Source organism: Dromaius novaehollandiae, chromosome 7, assembly GCF_036370855.1.
Source record: "Dromaius novaehollandiae isolate bDroNov1 chromosome 7, bDroNov1.hap1, whole genome shotgun sequence".
NCBI classification, from domain to species: Eukaryota; Metazoa; Chordata; class Aves; order Casuariiformes; family Dromaiidae; genus Dromaius; species Dromaius novaehollandiae.
This window is the reverse complement of record NC_088104.1, coordinates 38,195,446-38,216,768: the sequence shown is the minus strand read 5'-3', so window position 1 is coordinate 38,216,768 and position 21,323 is coordinate 38,195,446. Positions and strand designations below refer to the sequence as shown.

Below are 21,323 nucleotides of genomic sequence, written 5' to 3'. Positions count from 1 at the left end.
CTGCCTTAGTCCCTGCTGGCCTAGGGTTGCAGAAAGGAGCCAGCGGGAGGAAAATATTTTTCAGTAAACAGGAAAGTGTGGTTAGAAGCCTTGCAATAGGTATTGGGGCAGCTACAGGTTACAGACCAGTGTTGTATCTCTTTTGGATGTACACACCTAAGTTTAGACTTCATCCTGTCTTTTTTTTTAAATAGCAAACAGTCTGTATAAAATGTATGCTTTGCAGTTGTTCTCTGACTGGTGTCTGTTCCTGTTTGCTGAGGTCACAAGCACCCTGGAAAACTGACCTTCCTTAATTCCGTTGCTTAATTATGAATATAGTTGCTTAATTTTAAGAAACAGGTTTCAGAATGTTTGACCAGAAGGTTTCATTTCCTGTCCCCATCTGTGAAATAGAAATTAAATACTAAATGACTTCATAGGAATATCACAGGCGGACACTCAGCACCAGTACCTTGAGATCCCGGGACAGACAAATCTAAAGAAACACAGAATATCAACAGGTATTTCTAGAACACAAGGGCGCAGAACTGCCAGGAAGAAATTTTACAGTGTGCTATACGCTGTGTCATTCTCTGAGTTTCAGCAGGGAATTCCAGGATCAGATATCAATTAATAATCACATTTTTGTAGCTCTCTGCTACAAGTGGCTGGAATTGCATTACTCATTATAGTATTTCAGAAAATTGACCCATACAAACAGCCCAGACAAATGATTGGATGTGCTTAGACAGAACAGCTTTTGTCACACTAAAGACAGCCTTACACGAGACCAGGACTTTGGACGCTCTCCCAGTCTATGCCACATGCATCCTGTTTGACCAGGGGAAGTTGTTTGACTTCTCCATGCCTCAGCCCTGAGGTCAGTGGAACAGCTTTGGAAGGAAATTAGATTGGGTTTTCAGTCTAAAATAGAAGACAAACAAAGCGGTCACAATTTCCGTTCACTTTGCATGATGCAAAGTCTTCCTAGGGATCAAAGTTCTCTCAACACCATGCAGATTAGCATCCAATTTAATTACACAGGCCATTTACGGCACTTATTTGGGCTGCAACCAGTGCAGCCTCTCACATTTGGCCCTCATCACTTCAAAAATTTACGGAGTGGGCCAACGGAAGAGCTTATTCATTGTCTGTGTTAGTTAAAAGTTAACACAAATATTTGAGTGGCAATCCCTAAATCTATTTGTTCAGTGTGGTAAACAGTGCTCAGAGCCTTTGCTTGGCCAGCTAAGGTGATTTCAGAGGTCACAATGGGCCCCTGAGTTCACAGGAAAATCCTGGTTTGCAGAGTTGGCTGTCTGAACAGTTAACTACATAAAAACAGATATATTACACAACCCCTCCTTTTAATGTCTTTACAAATAATTCTGGGCTTTTCACATTCCACGTGTATGATCTATGGCTATGGCTAAAGGAAAGCTGACTTCATTGATTCACTTCAGTTTTGCCATTTGCAAGGGTCAGATGTTAGAAAACAACTAGCTTTTCAAAAGGTCACCTAAACCCTGCTTCTCATACTGTGCCTCAGCAAGTTTGCCTAGCTATTGAATTCACTTGAAAGCCCTCAAAGAAAATTTCATGGGACTTCTGAGGTGCTAAATTTTGAATTTATCTACCTTCATATCCATAAACATGAAATTCACACAACAGTTTGAAGTTCAAAACACAGAGGGCTGAGCAAGTTCAAAGGTTTACACATATTTCCGGAATGTATTTTTACAAAGACAGCAGTAAAGATCCTAAAGATCACAGGGAATACTGATGAGATTACAAACTAACTATCATGGACTCCTATGTATGTATGTATTCCTCAAAAAAACCCAAAACCAGGATGACCACTTGAAACCAGGTAGAAACAATCTTATAGTAGGAAGTGCCCAATCCTTCATACTTAAAATATATACATATATATACATATATATATATATGAAAACCCATGCTATAATTTCAGTCTAAATCTGGCCCTGCAGATAAAGCTACTAGGAAACCAGCATTTTGATTTGGTATACACAACAGCAGAATCAAGCCTTGTTTGTATGTTCCCTCCTTTCCTCCCTCCCTCCCTCTCTCTCTCACACATGCACATACACACACACACTCCCCCACCCCTTGGCTATTGTTTTAATGAACATTAGATATATGGTAATGAAACTACATCATAAGCTGTCCTGAATTCAATAGCTAGAATGGGTCATATGGTAGATATTATATGTGACTGGAAACCTTTTTAAGCCACAATGTAGAAATATTCATTCTAGCAGGCAAGACTGCAAATAACCATCACTCTTCCTAATATCTCTCAGTGAAGCAGTGTTAGAAATGCATATGCAGGGAGCAGGCAGACATTTCCTAAAATTTATGCCAAAAGCAATGTTCTTTGAGCAAGACCAAACACGACCTTCTTAGTCATAACACACTACTCAATCTGTGGTATTGAAGTCATTCGACCAGATAATCGCCTCATAACACTTTACCCAGACAAACCGAGTGTTATAGCACAACTAACAAACCCTTCTAGGGCAGACTCAGTTAATACTTGTAAAAGGATGATTTCAGACCAGTACTTTTGCTGCCACAGAAATGTCAAACAACAAACAGAAACCCCAACTTTATACTTAAACAATGCCACTGTAATAGGAAAAACATCTACAGCAGGTCTGGCTTGAATATAACAAATCATCCAGACAATGGCTGCTATTGAGCGGCTTACTATTTCCACCATCAGGGAACTCATAAATGCCTGCAGCCAGCAACTGCGTATCATCAGAGTGATTTATTTTCATGCAGATCCCAAGCACCAAGACCTCCATCCTCAGAGAAGACACAGAAACTCAGATGTCTGTGGTGGGGGTCACATGGTAACACTTGTTAGTGCTGGGTCCTGCTCTCATTCTCTTCTTTAATACAGCAAAAGTTCAAATACATCTTTTCTATTCCTTTTGTATGTAAGTGGTTGCTGTAACAACTGCAAGTCTATTATGCAACCACAAATATATTACAGTGCAAAGCGGAGTCAAGAACAGAACAGATGATACCTATGAAACACTTAAAATGGGCCCATTCTGGAAAAAGGGGAAAAAAAACCTAAGCATCCTTACAAGCGGATACAAATAGAAGTTTAAGAAAACCATGCCACCTGAGGTTTAAATTGTGATCTTACATGATCTTATATCGTATGTGTCAGTATTGTCTGACTAAGTGTTTAGCTAAGCAATCATAACGCCCTGGTGCTCATGCCCTGAGCGAGCTGGGCTCACATGGGAAATATCACCAGTCTGGCTTACAGACAAGGAGGCAGAGAATGGCCTAAAGCAAGACTGAGATTGAACCAGGCACTAAACCTGTAACATCTGTCTGGTGCCTTAACTACAGTCCAGCCCTCCTTTCTTAAACTTAACACTATCCCCCATTCACGATGACATAGAGACGCCATGTCTTCCCCTCCAGGAGACCTTGACCCTCCAGAGAAAAGATCCTGCCTGGGTCTTCCCCACTGTGCCAGAGGGGCCAGCACCTCCCCGGGCAGCCCTTGAAGACTCAATTTGGTTTCCTCTACGCTGAACAGAAACTGAACCTGGACCTACACTGTTTGCCTATCATACATATTAATCTGGTACCGCAGATGCAGGACATATCTCAGAGCCATCAAGCACACCTCCTTGATGACTGCGCCCAGCAGTGACACCGTGTATCATATTGGTTGTGTCTTCAACGTAGAGAACATGCACACTACTGAAATTTTGTTCCAGGGAAGCTTCACATTTTCTATTCCTCCTCAAATGCCATCAGTCTTTTCTTTGCCTAACAGCCAAAGCAATAACTGCATACCTGCAGCAAAGGAGATGCCTGCTTTAAAAATTTTTTTTCATCTTCACAGTGACTGGATTGATAAGATAAGGAATGTTTGTATTTCTAATCAAACATGGCTTTTTACGGTTTTTATTCAAAAATTATATGGAATTGTTACTTCACAACTGTTTCCCATTTGTGATGGAACAAGGTTTTGAATAGAGTTCATATGATTATTACACTTCTCTAAGCATGTTTTTTAATGATTATACTCCTTCAGCAAACACATGCTTTAATCAAAACTCTCGCCTAACAGGGAGGTGCAAAGTGAGAACAGAGAATAAAAAGTGAATATAGAGGTTTCTTTCAGACTAGCAACTGTTGTCTCAGCAGACTGATTAATGCCAATTGAACATATGTTAGACAACAGCCATTCTGAAATTACTGCAGGGTGACAACAGGTCATTATTAAAAAATCAAAACAACCCCCTCCAACAAGATACAGAATCTCTATCAAATTACAGACAAAAAACATCTTACAATCTGTTATACTTACAGTCCTTTCAACAAGAAGAGTTAAGAGCTAACCCCTGGGAAAATTAGCAACACAACTCATTCCTCAAATATGCCTTCTTATATCCTGTTACGTTTACTTTACATATTCATTTCCCAGTATGTTTAGATATGTATTGCCCTTTGAATTTGAACTCCATTCTTATAGGTTAACTCTACAGCTCATTAAATCTACATCAGCAGTTACTTCTAGCATGACTGTAATATTGCTATGATTCTATTATTCCTGACACATACTCTCGCACTCGCTTATCAGAACATCCAATTCTGAAACAGTGCTAGTAGATAAGCCAAGAATTTCAGCCAATGAGATAACATACTTCATTTTGTCCTCACAGTTAATATCCTAGGGTCATTTATGTGTATTTATTTCTGTATGAGCATACCTTTAATATTCCTACTCATACAAAGCTAATTCTTTTATCTACTTAAAAATCAGCTTTCAAATAATCCCTGCCTGTATTTCTGGAACCTGAAAACTTCAAACTGTTAAAACAGTTTCAGGAGAGTTGGATATTTACCTATCTCCTTAATGTGGCATTGGGAACACTCCCTAACACCGATGAGAACAGATGGCGCCTATGATTAAAGTATTAAAACAGGAGCCTGGAAATACTGGCTCTACAGGCTTCTGAAACTACCTTTGCAAATCCCTTCTATTTCATACCGAATTTGACTCTACTAGTTCAGGAACACTCCCCTCAGGTGAGAGTACCGCACACCCAGGATGTATTACTCAGTTCTCTTCTACAGACAATGGTTCTTCACATTTCTGAAATACCTCAGCAGAGGGATGTGAAGCTGAGCTCCTTGAAAGAAGATCACCAGAAAGAAGAAATGGGATTGTGGAACGTGCTATTACATCAATGTTACAGTGCCTAGTGTTTGCTAATCACCATTTTCCTCTCTCTTTCATCTAGCAAGCTTCAAAAGAGAACAAAACTTGCTGTGCCAGGCTCACACTTGCTGAAAGAGGCAAGTATTTTATGTTAGGAAAGTACCCAAAGGCCTAGCCTTTGAGATCAAAGCCTCTTTGGTTCTAGGCACTATATAAGCACATAATGAGCCAATTCTTGCTTTGTTTATATTTAAAATAGAATAAACAGACATAAGGAGGGTAGGGAAAGGAACACAATTATCTTGTCTAAAGCCAAACAGCAGATTCAAAGGTGGAGCTGAAGACAGAACTCAGACCTTGTCAAAAGAATGAAGAGGCAAATATCTTTTGTGGACAGAGGATAAAGGTATCGGTTCTTCATACTGGTGCCTCGCAGCTCTTGAAATACATCCTCTGAGAAGTATCAAAAAGATATGAGAGCGGTATTAGGGTGGGGAGGAAAGAAACAGACAAATTTGGGAGAAGAAAGATAAAGAGATGGTTAACAGAAACAGGAGTACATTGCCCCCATCTCCCAGATAACCTTTCTATGGTCTAATTAGCAACCCAAGAATCCTAAAAGCTAAAACTGCAAATATTAATACTCTCTCCACTAGATTATGCATGTTTTTTGTCCCAAGTTCAGAGCTTCAAGCAACCCCCCATTATGCCTCCGTTCTCTGCAGGTGGTGTCCAAAAGTGTTCTAAGCACCTTAGACTGATTGACCTGTGCACAAAGAAAAAAAAACAATCTTCAAAAACTCAAGCCAAAAAAGTAAACAGATACTGAAGCTTGTGGGATGAACTATGAGGATCTTAACTGGTTTGGCTTCCATCCTTATATATGCAAACCTTCAGTGGATTTATCTAAATATACTTGAGTAAGTAGTTGGTACTAAATGGCCTGTGGTAGTGAATATGTGAAAACTGCCTCTACAGCAACGTTCAGTGGCTTTAAGGTCAGACATATATAAGAATTAATATACTAGTCTCTTCAGTGATAACTGATTAAATGGTACTTTGACCAATGAAATGACTAGATAAGAAGGATCCCACACAAGAGAAGGGATGTTTAATTCTGTCTGAGTGCATTGATGCCATCTCTGTAAAATGCTGTGACTTAGAGTTCTGTAAAGATCTGCCCGAGAGAGGAGACTAGTAGTAGACACTAAAAGCTGACAGCATGGCAAGAATAATGGTCTTGACAAGTAACTTTCAAGGAAAGACCAAGTGCTCATGCTGAGCTCCCCTAGAAGTGTCTGTGTTTGTTTTTGGGAGACATAATGTTTCTTTCTGTCTCAGGAGCCACAAGGACACTGTAAAGTAGCAGTGGGTGTTGGAGAGTTGATCTGTGCATGGTGGCATCTTCCCTTCTGAAACCTAAAGTCTTTTGGTCACTGCCTGCCCGAGTCACAGCAACCCTCTCATGTGGCAATCTGGCAGGAGCGTTCCTCCCACTTAGTCTCTTGCAAAGCGAGCAACATAGCCCTGCACTGTTGCGAAACCACTAGCTTCAGACTGAAGGAATCTAAATCAAACCTTTATCAGAAAATAATGAGTGAAAATTAGCCAAACACCCAGCCACCACAGTGACAGAGACATAGCTTAACTGTTGGCACATTCCATCAGACAAAATGAATAAACAAACACCAAGAGTGCTCAGTAGAATGCAGTCCTCTGCAAAACCATCTTATTGCCTGGAATGGCAGTTATTCACTAAAAAACAATATCTAAGAGCAGATGAAAAAGTTCAAGTGGCTTTTTAGAAACATAAGCAGAAGGATATTCATTAAGGCTTTATTCATAAACATGATTAGAAGTTCACCTCTTGAATCTATCTATCAGAAATAAACACAATCCTAACAGCACTTCAGAAGTCATTGATTAGGCTGTCAGCAGAGAAGGAACTTCTTAGAACAAAAAGGAAGAATTCAGAATGTATGCAACATATAAATTGCAATACAGTCATCAATAATTTATCCCTGGCCCCATGAGTTCACTGAAAATCTGTGGTCAGATCTGGCCAATGAATCCTTGAGATATACAGCTTCTTTGACTTATGATCCCTCTCTGCAAATGCAGTTACAGAATCCAAATCACACATTTGTTCTCCAGGGTTGAATGTTCTTTGCTGTGCCAGAATCAAAGCGATTCTAAATGCAACTCTAAAATCACTCCCAGTGTATATATAAAAGCCTCAGGATTAAAGCAAACTTGGTAGAACCTCTATCCTGCCCAGTTTGCCTGGCAAAAGTAGCTGATAATTTTTTAAAGTCAGGCAGAAGCTGCAGTGACATTAAACAAATGTAAATTGGGTTATCAGAACGTTTGCATTTCCTAATTCAACACAGGCAAAACAATAATATGCAGCTAGTGAAAGTAAGCTGTCATAAGCAAGTTAATCCCAAATCACAGTTTCTACAAACCTGGTTTGACTAATTCTTTCACCCTGATACACTCTCTATTTCCTCCTTAGCTATGAATTAATAATCATTTAAAATTATACAATAATACAATTTAATTTAATTAGAAAACAAGTGAGTTCTAATTTTAGGGACTCTATACATCTTACTGCAAATCTACAAAAATATTTATGGGGTATTTTTTTGCTTTGCAATAGATCGTATTTAGAAAGGGTACAGATGACAATGATGTAGCTATCTCTAAGTCTGAACAGAAGGTGGAATCCCATACTGTTTCACTGTGTGATAACAGGGTTCACATCTTTGTGTCCCTTCCTAGGAAACAACAGCTACACGCACATCCTTCTAGCTTATTTCAGGATGATTAGGGTATGCACACACATCTTCCAGTTCAACTCGTAAGAGCCCTTTTTAATTTTGCACAAGTATAATTTTTCGGATTTTGTTAATCTGTAACTTGAAGCTGCAGTGATTTCCAGCTTCTGTTCTAGAATCTATTTATATCAGAACCAACACGGTGGAATTCGGTACAACTGTAGGAAACATACTATCTTTAAGCAATTCAAACAAATCAAAACTAATATACAAGGTTACAGAGAGAGAGTGACAGATTTTTAATTAAGCTGAGGTCATTTAGCATTCTCTGGCAGGATACAGGAATTCTTGAACTGGAAACGCATTACGAAGCTATTAAAAATTAAATTCACACCTACTTTCATATCCTTTCATGCTGTCAGTCTGGTTCAAAATAATCTTTGATGTAATGAGTATCAGGTTCTTCCTTTTAAGAAGTCCTTTTAGTCAGCATGCACTATACTACATTACAGGATTTACCTGCAAGAACTGTTTTTCTATCTGCAAAAATTAATTAATTAGAGAGAGAGAGAGAGAGAGAGAGGTTTAAAACATAACAGAGAAATAGACCTACCCTGTTTAGCTCTTTGAAAGGAAGTGCACTGTAAATCAGGGACGTGAGCTCTGTAGCAGAGGGAAGAGTGAAGCGATCTACAAAGTTCAGAGCGACTTCAGTGTGATTCCAGCTGCTTCACTTGGCTACTGCCTTCCTTCTAATAAAGCTGCAGAATGATATAATGCAGTGTTTGTTTTCAGCTGTGAGGAAGTTGTTTCCAACTTCCCTTGGTTTTCTAGATCCAGTTTTGAAATATTGCCTTTCTTTATAATCCCAGTATTTCACCAAAAATAAATGTTAGACATCTGAATGAATCATTTTGGTCGGTGTCCAAGCAAGCAGCAGATGTGGTAGCTGATGAATGGAAATGGACATTACATTTGCAGGCTGTTTTTTCTTATGCAGAGAAAAGGGTTGAACAGTATTTCTTTGTTGGTGTGCACTTCGGTTTACAGAAAATAATGTTAAATGAGCAGAAAGATGCTTAAAAAGTTACATTGAAAATATCACTTTGTAACTGTACAATGTGTGACATTATACCTTCATTTTGTATTTATGTTTAGTAGATTCATCTCATTTTGTATCTAAGAGGGAGTTGACCTCCTCAAAACACCAGCTATTAGTCCCTCCGCCAGTCAGGCAGTGTCAAAGCTTTGAGCTGGCTTTTAGGAGACTGAGCCTGATTCCTAGTTCTATCAAGAGCCTGCTGTGATTGCGGCCAGGCCTCATCACTTCCCTGAATCTTAGTTTCTCAGTCGATAAAACGAGAATATTATTCCTCTAGTATCTACATACCATAGCTTCACCCGATTCTGACGGTACTGCACTCATTTGGAATCATACCATTTTAAACCAGCTGAGAAGCTGTCAGCCTACCCTTATCAAAAACAACTGACTTGTAATGGAAGCAGTAACATAACAACCAGTGGTACTCCTCTGTCGTTAATGCAAAACATGCAAAAATTTCAACGCTGTTGGAATCAAATCCAAATTTTTTAGATATCAGCGCTACTGTTCCCATTGAAAATCTGAAAAAACAGAAGAGGGAAGCGCTCAGTGAGAAGTGGCAATGCTCACGCTTCAGCATCTGGTTAGCAAGACTATTAGTTTTAAGCACTTCTGTTATGGTCCAGAGATCACAGAATCTCTTAACAAGAACCAGTAACTCCTTCCTGCAAAACTGCGCTGCTTTTCTTCTCCCAGTATAGTTTAAAAAGTTGACACCTTGCACATGAGAGTAAAAAGTTAAGAGTGAAAGAAGGGTAGAGATTATGCTACAGTGGGACACAGAGCCTCTAGCACAGGAGGAAAGGGATGGCAAGGTATGATTGCAGGGAATTCATGAAACAGGAGGCAAAGATTGTGTCCCTGGGAAGGGAAGGGAGGTCCTGAGTCACTGGCCAGCGTACAGGTCTCACCCATGGAAAGAATAATCTGGGGCAAATCTTAAAAGCCTTACTTGACTGCTTGCTTTTGACCCAAACTAAACTATAGTGAATTAACAGGGGGGTTGCCTGAGGAAAGAGTACAGAAAGGCTCAAGGACCTCATCATTTGGCACCTCAGTTACGTGTTTCTTGCTATTTAAAGATTTCCTCTTTTCTCCAGGTAACTGATAGGTGAACCCTTGCTGAGAAAAAGCTCTTTTAATAGCACTTCTTTTGTAAATATTGGGATAGGGTAAATACAGGCCTGCTGCAGAGCAGATCTGCCGAGTATTTTGCTTGTGATGGCACATGACTGTGCCTCCAAGTACTTTGCCAAACCCAGTTAGGACAGTAGGACAGTTAATTCTAGGGCTTGTTCAGTACTATTTCAGTAGGACAAAAGAGGAAATTATGGGGTAGATAACCTCCACACACCATCTGCTGTAAAAGGAAAACCTCAGCAAGCAAAGTATGCCATTTGCTTTTCCCAGCAGCACAGGGTGCATTCTGGAGCGTGCAATGCATTCTGGCAGTTCTGAGGGCATGAGGAATTGTCCTTAAGGGGCTGTTTCCTTCACCATAAACTGGAGCAGACTTGTGACTGCTCTAATATGTACTGGGATGACAATTCAACTTCTTCATCCAGAAGCAAGGGAGTATTAAACCTCACACAACAATTTTCTCGCCCTTCCTGCCATTGTGCCAAATATGAAATCACAACAGCTAAGGATCCAGAAGACATTTTGTGGAGACAAAATTTTCCATAGAAGCTGAGGGTTTTTTTTCCAAGTACAGCTAATCACTAAATTTAAAAGAGCTTTTTTCTACTAATATGTCCTACCTATATTTTCTCCCCTTCAAATAGAAGGGGCTTTTGCTCTGATGAGCAATTGCCAAATTTGCACAGTATAACCAGTATATGCAATATATCTGGGAGAAAAAAAAAGTAGAATTTTACAGTGAAAGTGCATGTAATCTGAAAGATTTTTTTTTTGGTTCATTTTATGTTCAGAACTAAATACAGCATTTTATTCTTCTATGGTTTTGATCAACCGCAGCGGGAATCTTAAGTCCCTGAAGAATGTAAGGTCAGGCCCTAAACATTTCCTTGTTTTATTTCCATCTATGGTCAGACAGTAAAAACTGGAATGGTGAGTCCCAGATTACATGGCTTTTCAATATATGCTTCCATGCAACCCATTAACCATCACTACCACTTTACCAGTGTCATCTTTTCAGATAATTTTGTGAAAGTTACATGATTGGAACAAAGTTAATGGAAAAAAATTTCTTCGGTTTGCTTTCACGTCTTTTTCTGCTTGGAAGTTGTGCTTTATTTTGCCATGTCATTTTGCTTTCTCAAGGGGATTAGTTAATGAGGTTTTGGGGTTTTTACTCTGCATCAAGGTAAGTGTGGCAATATGCCAAAGCTATTCTGGAGAGGGACATGCATTCCTGAACATAGAGTGCATGTAGAACTTGCAGAGAGGTGAAACATTGATTTATACCTGCTGGAAAAAGAACAAAGGAAAGCATTTTCATGCAAATTATAGAATCTGAGTTGTCCAGTAGTGAATAAACTAGGTTTGAAAAACGATTGAAAAACAATTGGGCTTTAAAAGCACTTTCAACTCTTTTTTTTTTTTTTTTTTTAAGTATCCTACAAAAGAAAACAAACAGCAGAGGACTATGGAAACAAAGATATAGAGGAAAAGCCTTTAGAAAGAGATACTTCACTAGCATTAACTAATGCATAAGTTACAGGACAATTAACAAAAATAAAGTAGTTTTAATTTACCAGGATTACAAGCAACTGCCTGATAGTTCTGATAATTATTTCCCACTGCTGGGACCACTAAATCTTATCAAGCTGCCTATTAGTATGTACAGATATTCAGATAATCTCAACATTAAAGAACACCCCAGACTAAATTCAATAGATATCAATTCAATTACGATGCATCAACCATGAATTTGTAGACTAAGTCAACAAAAAGATATTTAGTATTTCTCAGAGGTAATTTAAGCCAAGCAACACAAAAAAGAAATTACTTATGAAATCACTTACTTGTTTTGAGGATTCAGCCGTTTACAGTTCTGTTTTTTAAATTCTTCACTGTTCCTTTTTCCTCACTGTTTGAATTAGCACCTCATCGATTAATATCCCCTCTGGAAAGACAGAGTTTAACTACCCAGCAATCAGGAAAAGTGTAATTTCCTCCTTTCCTGTGAAACTAATGGCTACTTCACGCCTATCCTTTTGGTAAAGCCTGTAATATTTACTTGTGGCTTAACTGCCCACTATGCACCCTTGTCAGCAACTATGACCGACAACATTCTCCAGCGACAAGTTTAACTCAAAGCATATGATGAAGGGAGGTTTTGCTCATTTAGCAAGGTCCACATCCTCTGTCTACTCAGATATTAGAAATCTGATGATTTTCATGTTTAGTACGTTGAAAAAATGGCAATTCTTCACAAGGCAAAATCCCTCATCTAACTATTACTTTTGTTAGGTGAAAACACACAAGCACATAAATGAAATTCTACATGTATGTGGGGATGTGTATATAAACATATAAATATACTTGTGTATATACATTCAAGTTTGAGCAGGATCTTTCAAGGCAGCACTGCATGTAATTTCTGCAAAGAAAATGAAAATCATGATGCATGATGATGCATCATGCATGATGATGCATGATGTATGAAATCATGATGCAAAAATATGCAAATGATACAGTGGATGATGAATGATATCTGGAAAAAATTACTGTTAGAAATAGCCTGTTTTCCATAGCTTGTGCTTTCATACTTGTGATTTTTCTGATTTTCCAGAAATATGTAGTTACGGTTTTGCCATGTAACTTCCAGACCACAACTATTCAAATTCTGTATTCATATGACAACAAAATAATATGTTGAGATTATACCTGCCACTCCAATGGTAATTGAAAATCATGGTATTTTTGGAGGATGCCTTAACAAGGAACTTTCTGATATGTCATTGAGTGCTAAAGATGAGCTGTTGTTATTCAGTGACTATAACTAGCCAACTTGACAAGCCCTGGCAACAATATTTTTCCATTTTAGCCAAAGTACTGTCTTCTCCCATTAAAAAAAAAAAGAAAGAAAGAAAAAAGGAATGCCTATGCTTGGAAAAAATAATTTCAGAGAGAGCTACACAGATTACAGAAATTAAAAAATGCTTATGCAAAACACAGTTCTTTCACTATGTGCTCCAGTCTTAAGTGCTCCAAACCTAAAAACTTAAAGATTTTAGGTTTGTATAAATTATCAGGAACTACTACAGACACCTCTCTAGGTTTTTTAAAGGTTTGAGGAGACAAGCCCTCAGAAAGCAAGCCAAAGTTTACCGTTACGCATCTAGTTGCCCTGTGTGGCAATGTGGATTGAGTCGGATGTCTGGGCAAGGCCCAAAGCCTAACCAGTCTAGGTTCTCAGAAACGCAAAGTACAGATATGAACCTAAGCCACCAGTTTTCAGAATTTTAGCTGCCTCCATCCACTTGGGATCCAAGTCAGCAGCAGAGTTGCCTACACCTGTTCTTTCAAAGAGCTGAAATCTTATTTTCCTTTTGAAGTGTAACCTGTGGAGATGCAGCTGTCATCCATTTTTTATGTAACATGTCTTTTGGTTAAAACTCACAGTCTGACCAGGCTTATAAGATGGGGTTACATACAAGGGACAGGACTCAGTCACCCACGGGGTCATTTAAGTTTCATGTTCTGAGTTCACCTATTAACAATTCACAGCTAAGTTGTTCCAAGTTTGTCATGACGGAAACAGTGCAGAAAACAAGCAGATTCCCAGGTAGGAGGAGATAACAAGTTCCGGTTCCTTAGTAGTTCACGGTTATTACTGCTCTCTTACTCTATTCAGAGACAATTGCTCTCACCTACTGTGCTGGCTGTGACAGAGCTGCTCTTAAACACTAACAAACTGCAAACAGGGCAATGAACCTGCAAAAGATACAGAGCAAAGCTGATGTTTGGTACAAAATTAAGGACAGCTCCCTAAAAATGCACCAATAGACAGGGCACCTATATAGGGCAGAGGGTTAATCAAGCAAAGTTGCTGCTTTGCAGTATTACTATTCAAAATCTTAACTATAAGAAACATCTATGCACATGTGGAATCATGCAGCCTGATGGTACTTTTTATAATACTGTCCAGCCACTGACACTGCTCAGGGTTCATGAGGATGCAAAGGCTCTAAACTGGACTGTAGCTCCTTGCATATAAATGAAGAATGGTTCCTGTCCGCCAGTACAAATCAAATCCAAGTCAAGCTCAAATAACTATGGATGCTCTGAAAAAGCTGTGGTTGGTGGTTTCAGCACATACTCATTAGTATTTTTAAAGTTGCTTTTTATAGTCAGTGACATTTGTCAGACTGTTTTTCTGCTTGGTGCATGTAAACAAATTTTGTGAAGGGTCCCGGGCAACCTCGACTCCATGGGGACTTAGGTTATTTATCCATAGAAGTGAATGTGACACAAGGCGCAGCAATGCAAGCTTCTGCCCACTGCTCTGCATTTGCCTCTCTCCTCTGACCACTCTCACGGGATTGAGCATAGTTCTGCCTCGAAAGCCTACCCAGCCCTTGGCCTCTCTGATGAGATGGGTGCTGATTCATCCCAATAAATATGCTACTTGCGATAAAGGTCAAATAAATTATTAGCTCTGAAAAACAACTTTTCTAATCGAGAGCTCAGTCCTCTCTCTGAAGTCAACATTAACTCTTCCATTGACTTCAGTGAAAGCAAAACTAGCACTGTCTCTAGCAAATTGTCAAAGGGCCTAGGGAAGGAAGCATGGACAGTCAGTCTAAGCAAACACTCACTTACTCAGCTAAAACCCTAACACTTACTTTTCCCTTCTGGTTCTACTCCTTAAGTCATATCAAGCAGCACAAAGGTTAATTTTAACTCCTTTTCACTTGTAATCATTATTTTTTTTAGGAAATAGGCTATGTGCCTCAAATTCAGCACTTAACAGGAGTGTGGAAGCAGAATTTACATAGATTTAGAGAATAGAATTGAAACATTTTCTGCAAAGGTAGCTGTTTGTCTTGGGGGCATATTACCAATCTTCTACAGAGATGAGAAATATATTCCAGTCCTTTGAAGATTACTGAAATTGGTGGAGGAAGAGAGAAAAATCTATAAAACATTTAGGGGTCTAGAGCTTGGACATCTGTCCTTTACTTATAAAAGAACCTAATACTGACTGGCCATGAGAAACCAGAGTTTGGCACAGTATGGCTCAGATGTGTCTGGCTGAATACAATGCTGCAAGAGCATTTCCATGCTATGTGTCACTCTTATCACTCAAGTTTCCAGAAAAAAGCCAAAAGAGACAGCAGTGTTTTTCTCACTCACATTAATATGCACGCTTACCACTGGTTTACATGACTTAAGGCCAACAGCCATACAGTTTTTAAAACTCCGTGGGGAAAAATGAAAGATCACAACTCCTTCATTCTACATGAGCTGGATGTAAAATGCATACAAGGGCTCCACTTTTCTGGAAAAGCATGGTAAAATCACTGGCATGTTTAATTTACACACGTGAACAGTCATTAGAGAGTAATTTTAGTCCACAATATACTCAGGCCAAATTTGAAATAACATTGTTATCTACTGGCAAATGGCCTCATATTCCAGATTCAGTCCTTGATAATACTGTGGATTGACCAGAAAATAGAGGAAGAAAAAAAGAACATATTCATTTTTTCCCCATTCAGTTTTTAGGCCTCTTAACTTTAATTTATTATACAATTGTAATAAATGAGTATTTTGTATGCATGTGTTTCTAAAGGCACATACTTTGATGGGACAGAGTACAGGTTATTTGATAGTGCCTCTATTTTGATTACTTCTGTTAATGCTGTTCCTGAATACTTTATGGCCAATAATTAATTTATTTTCACATTACCCTTGTGGAGTAGGGAACTGCCACTTCTCCACTTCAGGATGAGAAACTATGTAATGGAGGTTATGTTAATCATCTATTGCCTAGGTCCAAACCAGAAAGGGAACTCTGAAAACACAGACCATCCTACAAAGTGGAAGAGATTTATGGTTTTATTGATGGACCAGAAAACAGAGACACTAAACTCTGATCCAAAGAAATACTACAGTTCCAGTAATGGTATGTGAAATTCTGAAGAAACACAAATGGCTTTTTGTTCAGAAGTTTTTTCTCTCTTTCTCCTTTTGTAATTTTAAATTTGTCTCATGAAAAAAGGCTCTATATTTTCAAATTATGACAGAAAGAGGTTTCTTTCAAAGGCTGATGTTTTGGCTTATCAGCATTTCTAGCCTAAAATTAAGTTTTATCCTTGGAGAAAAACAGAACTTCTCTATTCCACCTTGTTTAACTTTCTGCTTTTTTTCTGAATGGGATAAAGAAATCTTTCTTTAAATTATTCCCAAGGTAAAACAAGGTAAAGAGTCTGCTTGCTGTAAGATGTAAGAAAATAGTTTATGTGGTTTATTGTGGAAACACTAAAAAAATCTAATATGATCTAGAACAGCCGAAGTGGAAGAAAAGACGGCTTACTTAACTACCTTGGGAATAAATCTTAACCCCACCTTAAACTGACAACAGAACATCCACTGACTCAACATAACAGTATATGTATATTTGGAACTCCCTGACTCCTATAAACTGCAGACAAAGAAGTTGAAGAAGTATTTTATATTCAGGGTCATGCTATATTCATCTGCATCCACTTAAAAGTGGAGCAGTTTCACTGAAGTCAATGGATATAAACATCTAGTTCAGAATTTTCCAAGGGGTCAAGGCAGATACTCAACTTTGGGGAGCTTAAAAATTAAAAAATTCTTGAAACACATAATTAATAACTTCCTAAGCAGCTTTGAGAAAATAACCTTTCTGTATGAGAAATACATTATTCCCTGCCTGAATAATGGGAATTAATATTTACGTTTGAGAAAATGCCTTGGAGTTCCAACTATGATAGACAGTGAGGTAGGATAGAAGAGAATAATAATCATCTACTGTATTTATTAAAAATGTTTCAAGACTCTGACATCAGCATCTCCTATAAAGCCTGCATTAATTTTGTACCACATCTAGACTAGGGAAAAAAAACTGGTTCAAAATATGCCAATTAAAACATGCAGATCAAAACATTTCTGTTCTAAGCCTGCTCAACTCATGTTACCTGACTCTGGTTAATACTTGAACCTATTGGTCTATCCATTTCCTTTGTAGTTGAAGGCTCTCATGTTTTAGAGCTCCCTTCAGCATGGGGAAAAATGGAGTCACTTTAAGTTAACTAATTTCCATTGCATTTTACAGCATGTACATATCAAAATTGTGTTTCCTTCTGTTAGTAATTTGGTAATAAAAGATTGTACTTGAAGATTTTGCAGGCTCTAAAGACTTAATCTGACTATATCAATCAGGCAATTTTAAATTCTGTATTATTTTTGAAAATAAATATGCAACACCAGGACATAGAGCTGAGAAATTCTAAGGGACTATTATTTTTGAAGCTCAAAATAATTCCATGCACAAGATGAAGGTCAAAGAATATTCTGCAATTCATGACCAGTCACCTACGGGCAACCCTACCTACTACCTGACCTAGCCCTTTTATTTGGGCTAGTTCTCTAAAAACACTGGCAGAGTTTCTTCAGAGAGATGAAATGGCTGAACTATCATTAGCAGAAAATAGTAATAACAGTGAACATAATACTAAATTAGTTAGCATTTTATCACAAAATATATGTTCTATGAAAACAGAATGCTGTTTCAGGTTCAAAATGGAAAAAGGATCTGGCAATTAGAGTTTCACCTTCACTTTAACTGAGAAGAGTTTTACTTTGCTCCACAAGAGGGCTGTCTGGACAGCTGTCAAGACCACAGCAATTTCCCATATTCTCTTAGGTTAGCTTTGGTCAAGTAAAGACAAAATGCAGTGCTAGAGCCATTGCGCACGAACCTATCTCAACTGTTGCTTTAATTTCTTTGCATCTTCTTTCAGGACAAAAAATCTTAAAAACATGCTAAGTTAAGCTAATGGACAGATTCAAAACAATTACAGCAGTGTTACAGTATGGATTTGAAATTTAATTAAGACCCCTAGTAGCCCAGCACAAAGTCTCTGCATGTCTATATTCTCTAAAGCACTTGCATATGGAAATATATTATTCAGAGCAATTTTAGTAGCAAAAACAATTGTGTAAAAAACATATAACTTTAAAAACATCAGCCAATGAAAACAGGAGCAGGACCTCCCATTTATGGTCACAAAAAAAACGTAGGGAGCATTTGCTTTTAATAAGATATGCAACAAGACTCAAACTGGTAAAGTTCTTGGAAAAACCTGTTAAAAAGTAAAAGTGCTCCCAATTTACTGAATTAAAGTAAAATATATTTTCTGGGGAAAATTCCTGATCCATACATTTCAAAAATACTTTTAGAACCCTTTTAGTTTCTAAAAATTTTAAACTCCCTCTGTGGTCACTATTCAACCATGTTTAAATTACAACACTACTGCTAAGTTTTTTGGTTGTCTAAATCATTTTAGTAATTTTGAAATGATAATTTAATTCTTTTTTTTCATTTTAAGAAGGTAGTGTAGGTAAAAAAATGAAAAACAGAAACAACAACCTTTAACCTAGACAGTATTCATTAAATTTGGGGATTCATCTAACATCCCATGACATTAGAGATGATTTTATTGTTAATTCAGTTAAGGTCCTTATTTTAAAATTTTGCAATGCCTTGATTACAACACAAAAAGAGGAAAGCCCAGTTTTATACAATGAGAAAACAAGCAAAATTCCCATAAGCTTGCCTTCTTGTAAGCCAAAACTAGCACTCTTTTTTAATAAAAGATTTTTTGCTCTTTCCGGTTTGTGTTTTGATCCAGTACCACACAGAAGTAAATAGAAGATCATTCTTTAAAAAAAAGCCATACATTTTTCTTAAAAAAAGAGAAAAAAATTTATAATATAGCAAAAAAGCGTAATAGCAATATGCCAACGAACAACAAAAAATAGTCTAAGAAATGTACACCAAAGAAAACAAACAGATGATTTTTGAGATTATACTTGCCTTTTACACAGATGAGGAATTCCCTTCTTTATTTACACCTTGAAAACCCTTATCATTAAATATAACTGAATTGATTATAAAGGCAGAAAAGAAATACCGTACAAGATCAGACCATTGTTCCACTCAGTCTAGTATCTGACATTCAACAGTAGTCAGTACCAGAATCTTCAGAGGAAGATACCAAAATCCCTGCAAGGGCTATTTTATACTCCTTAATAATTAAAAGTTTTAATATCACACCATGTATTATGGAACACCCATTCTGCTAAAAAGTTAGAAAGATCCTCCTTTCCTGAGCTTGACTCAGAATTCTAAGTGCTCTAAAATCCACATGTGCACTTGGACTGTCTTAAAATTTCCTGTGCTTTTTAGAATCCAGGTAAGGTTTAGCAATTCACCTTTGCCGACATTTGGCAAAAGCACTCTCAGTGTGGCTCAGATCCCAGCCCTCAATTGCTCTCAGGCATTCAACAGTGAGCTCAGATCCTCTGAAGAATTTTATCGTAACAAAAATTAAAGGACAAGTCAGGCTTTTAAGATTAGAATGTATGAAGAACATACACAATGCACCAAAAATTTAGGCCACTTTCCTGCCAGCTAGTTTTACCAACCTTCATTTTCATTGTTACATTCTGTCTTTGCAATCTGAATCCAACTCTTGGAAGACACCCGAGACTTCTTTTAGGAAAAATACCTATTGTTCTCCTTTGTCAGAGGTTGCTTTTTCTTAATGCTTTTCATGGGTATAATCTTAATATTTATTTGGCTAACAGGGGTGGAAAAGCATAGCAAATCAAAGCAAAAATAGAAGGCAAAGCAGTGAAGGGTGTATGGGACAGTTTATGGGAATGGTCTAAATTAGCAGAGATATCAGGGAAGATAGAAAGGTTGGAGGCTTAGATCAGGAGAGAGGAATTTTTAAGAGGAAAGGAAGTTTGTTAGTCCCACTTCAATGTTCGTGCACAGATGTGCTGAGTAGGTTTGCTGTTCCAAGGGGTAAAGAGGAGTTTGAGGGGAAGGGATGTCTCCCAATACCTTCTTTAAGCAGGAATCAAGGTGCAACCTCATAAATACATAAATAGTTAAAAAAACAAGAAATACCTGACAACACAAGCTTAAATTCTGCTATCTTTGACTGATAGTCCCTAAGACAGAATATTCCATTCTACCCTTGCCAAAGTATTGAGAACCATTCCAAGGACAGGTTACGTAGCATTGGAAGACAGACTCTAAAGCCTTCCCTCGCTAAGTAGCACTTCTGTTTTACATGAGCCATCCTGGAAAAGAAATACCAGTATTGAGCTACACTGAAAGCACAGAAACCGCACTGAGTTTACTTTGCTTCAACATATTACAAAGAGTTAGCTGGGCCTCAGTAACCCGCTAAACCTGCTATAAATCCATCATAAAAGCAAACTATTTTAGCCTAAGATAACATATTTCAAATTGCATTAGCCAGAAATGGAGTATGCGCATGTTTAAACAATGCAGCTCAGCTGCTACGCAATGATTTGGGCATGTGTTTGAGCTTTCACATACTTAAACCTTCTCTGTATTGCCCTGGCAGAATTTTATGACTGTTTCTTACAAATCTACACTCCCACCCAAAGAATTATATTCAAAATTAGGTTTTCACTTATCTATTGTTAAATTCAAAGATCCCTTCCATGTTACCAAAGTGACTGATTCCCCCAGATATGCCTGTATTGCAATCTTATGTCTGCCAATATGCGTCAATTAATCCATCATCTTATTCAGTTATTTAAAAAAAAATAGTAGCTAAAATGAGTATATAATTATTAGTGGATACTGTCAGCCTTAAAATGCAGAAATATTATGCTATATAAACCTTAAAAGTCGTATTTCATTTAATTTTTTTTCCACCAGTTCAAGTTTTGCCAAGGTCTACATCGTAACAGGCAACTGAGTATCACCGGGCAACTTTAGCTCTGCACAGGTGACTCTTTTTTTTTTTTTCTGACAGTGAAAGCAGATCTGTACCTGCGCACAGATCAAAAGAATACAACAGAAATCAAAGGCGTCCCCCTACCACAGCTCGGTGTAGGGGTCCCGCGAGCCGCCGGCGCGGCCGAGGCGCAGCCCCTCAGGCGCGAGGAACAGCCTCCCGCCGCCTTCCCGGGCTCCTCCCACAGAGCCGCCGCCGGCCCCGCCCCGCCATCGCTCCCCTCTCCGCCACCGCCTCCT

At 38.2% G+C, this 21,323-nt stretch overlaps 1 protein-coding gene across 3 annotated transcripts in view; it reads right to left on the bottom strand.

The window, feature by feature from the left end:
* CMKLR2 (chemerin chemokine-like receptor 2) overlaps positions 1-21,298 on the bottom strand; it is a 28,614-nt gene extending 7,316 nt beyond the window's left edge. The window contains exons 1-3 of one of the 3 annotated variants that reach the window (XM_026114330.2): positions 21,169-21,297; positions 12,070-12,170; positions 8,594-8,741 (exon numbers count right to left, since the gene is read on the bottom strand). The gene's annotated coding sequence lies outside the window, so the exon portion shown is untranslated. Of the gene's footprint in view, positions 1-8,593; positions 8,742-12,069; positions 12,171-21,168 lie in introns of all 3 variants that reach the window. The other 2 variants (XM_064515250.1, XM_026114496.2) reach the window with 2 other exon arrangements.
* Positions 21,299-21,323: the final 25 nt, after the last annotated feature.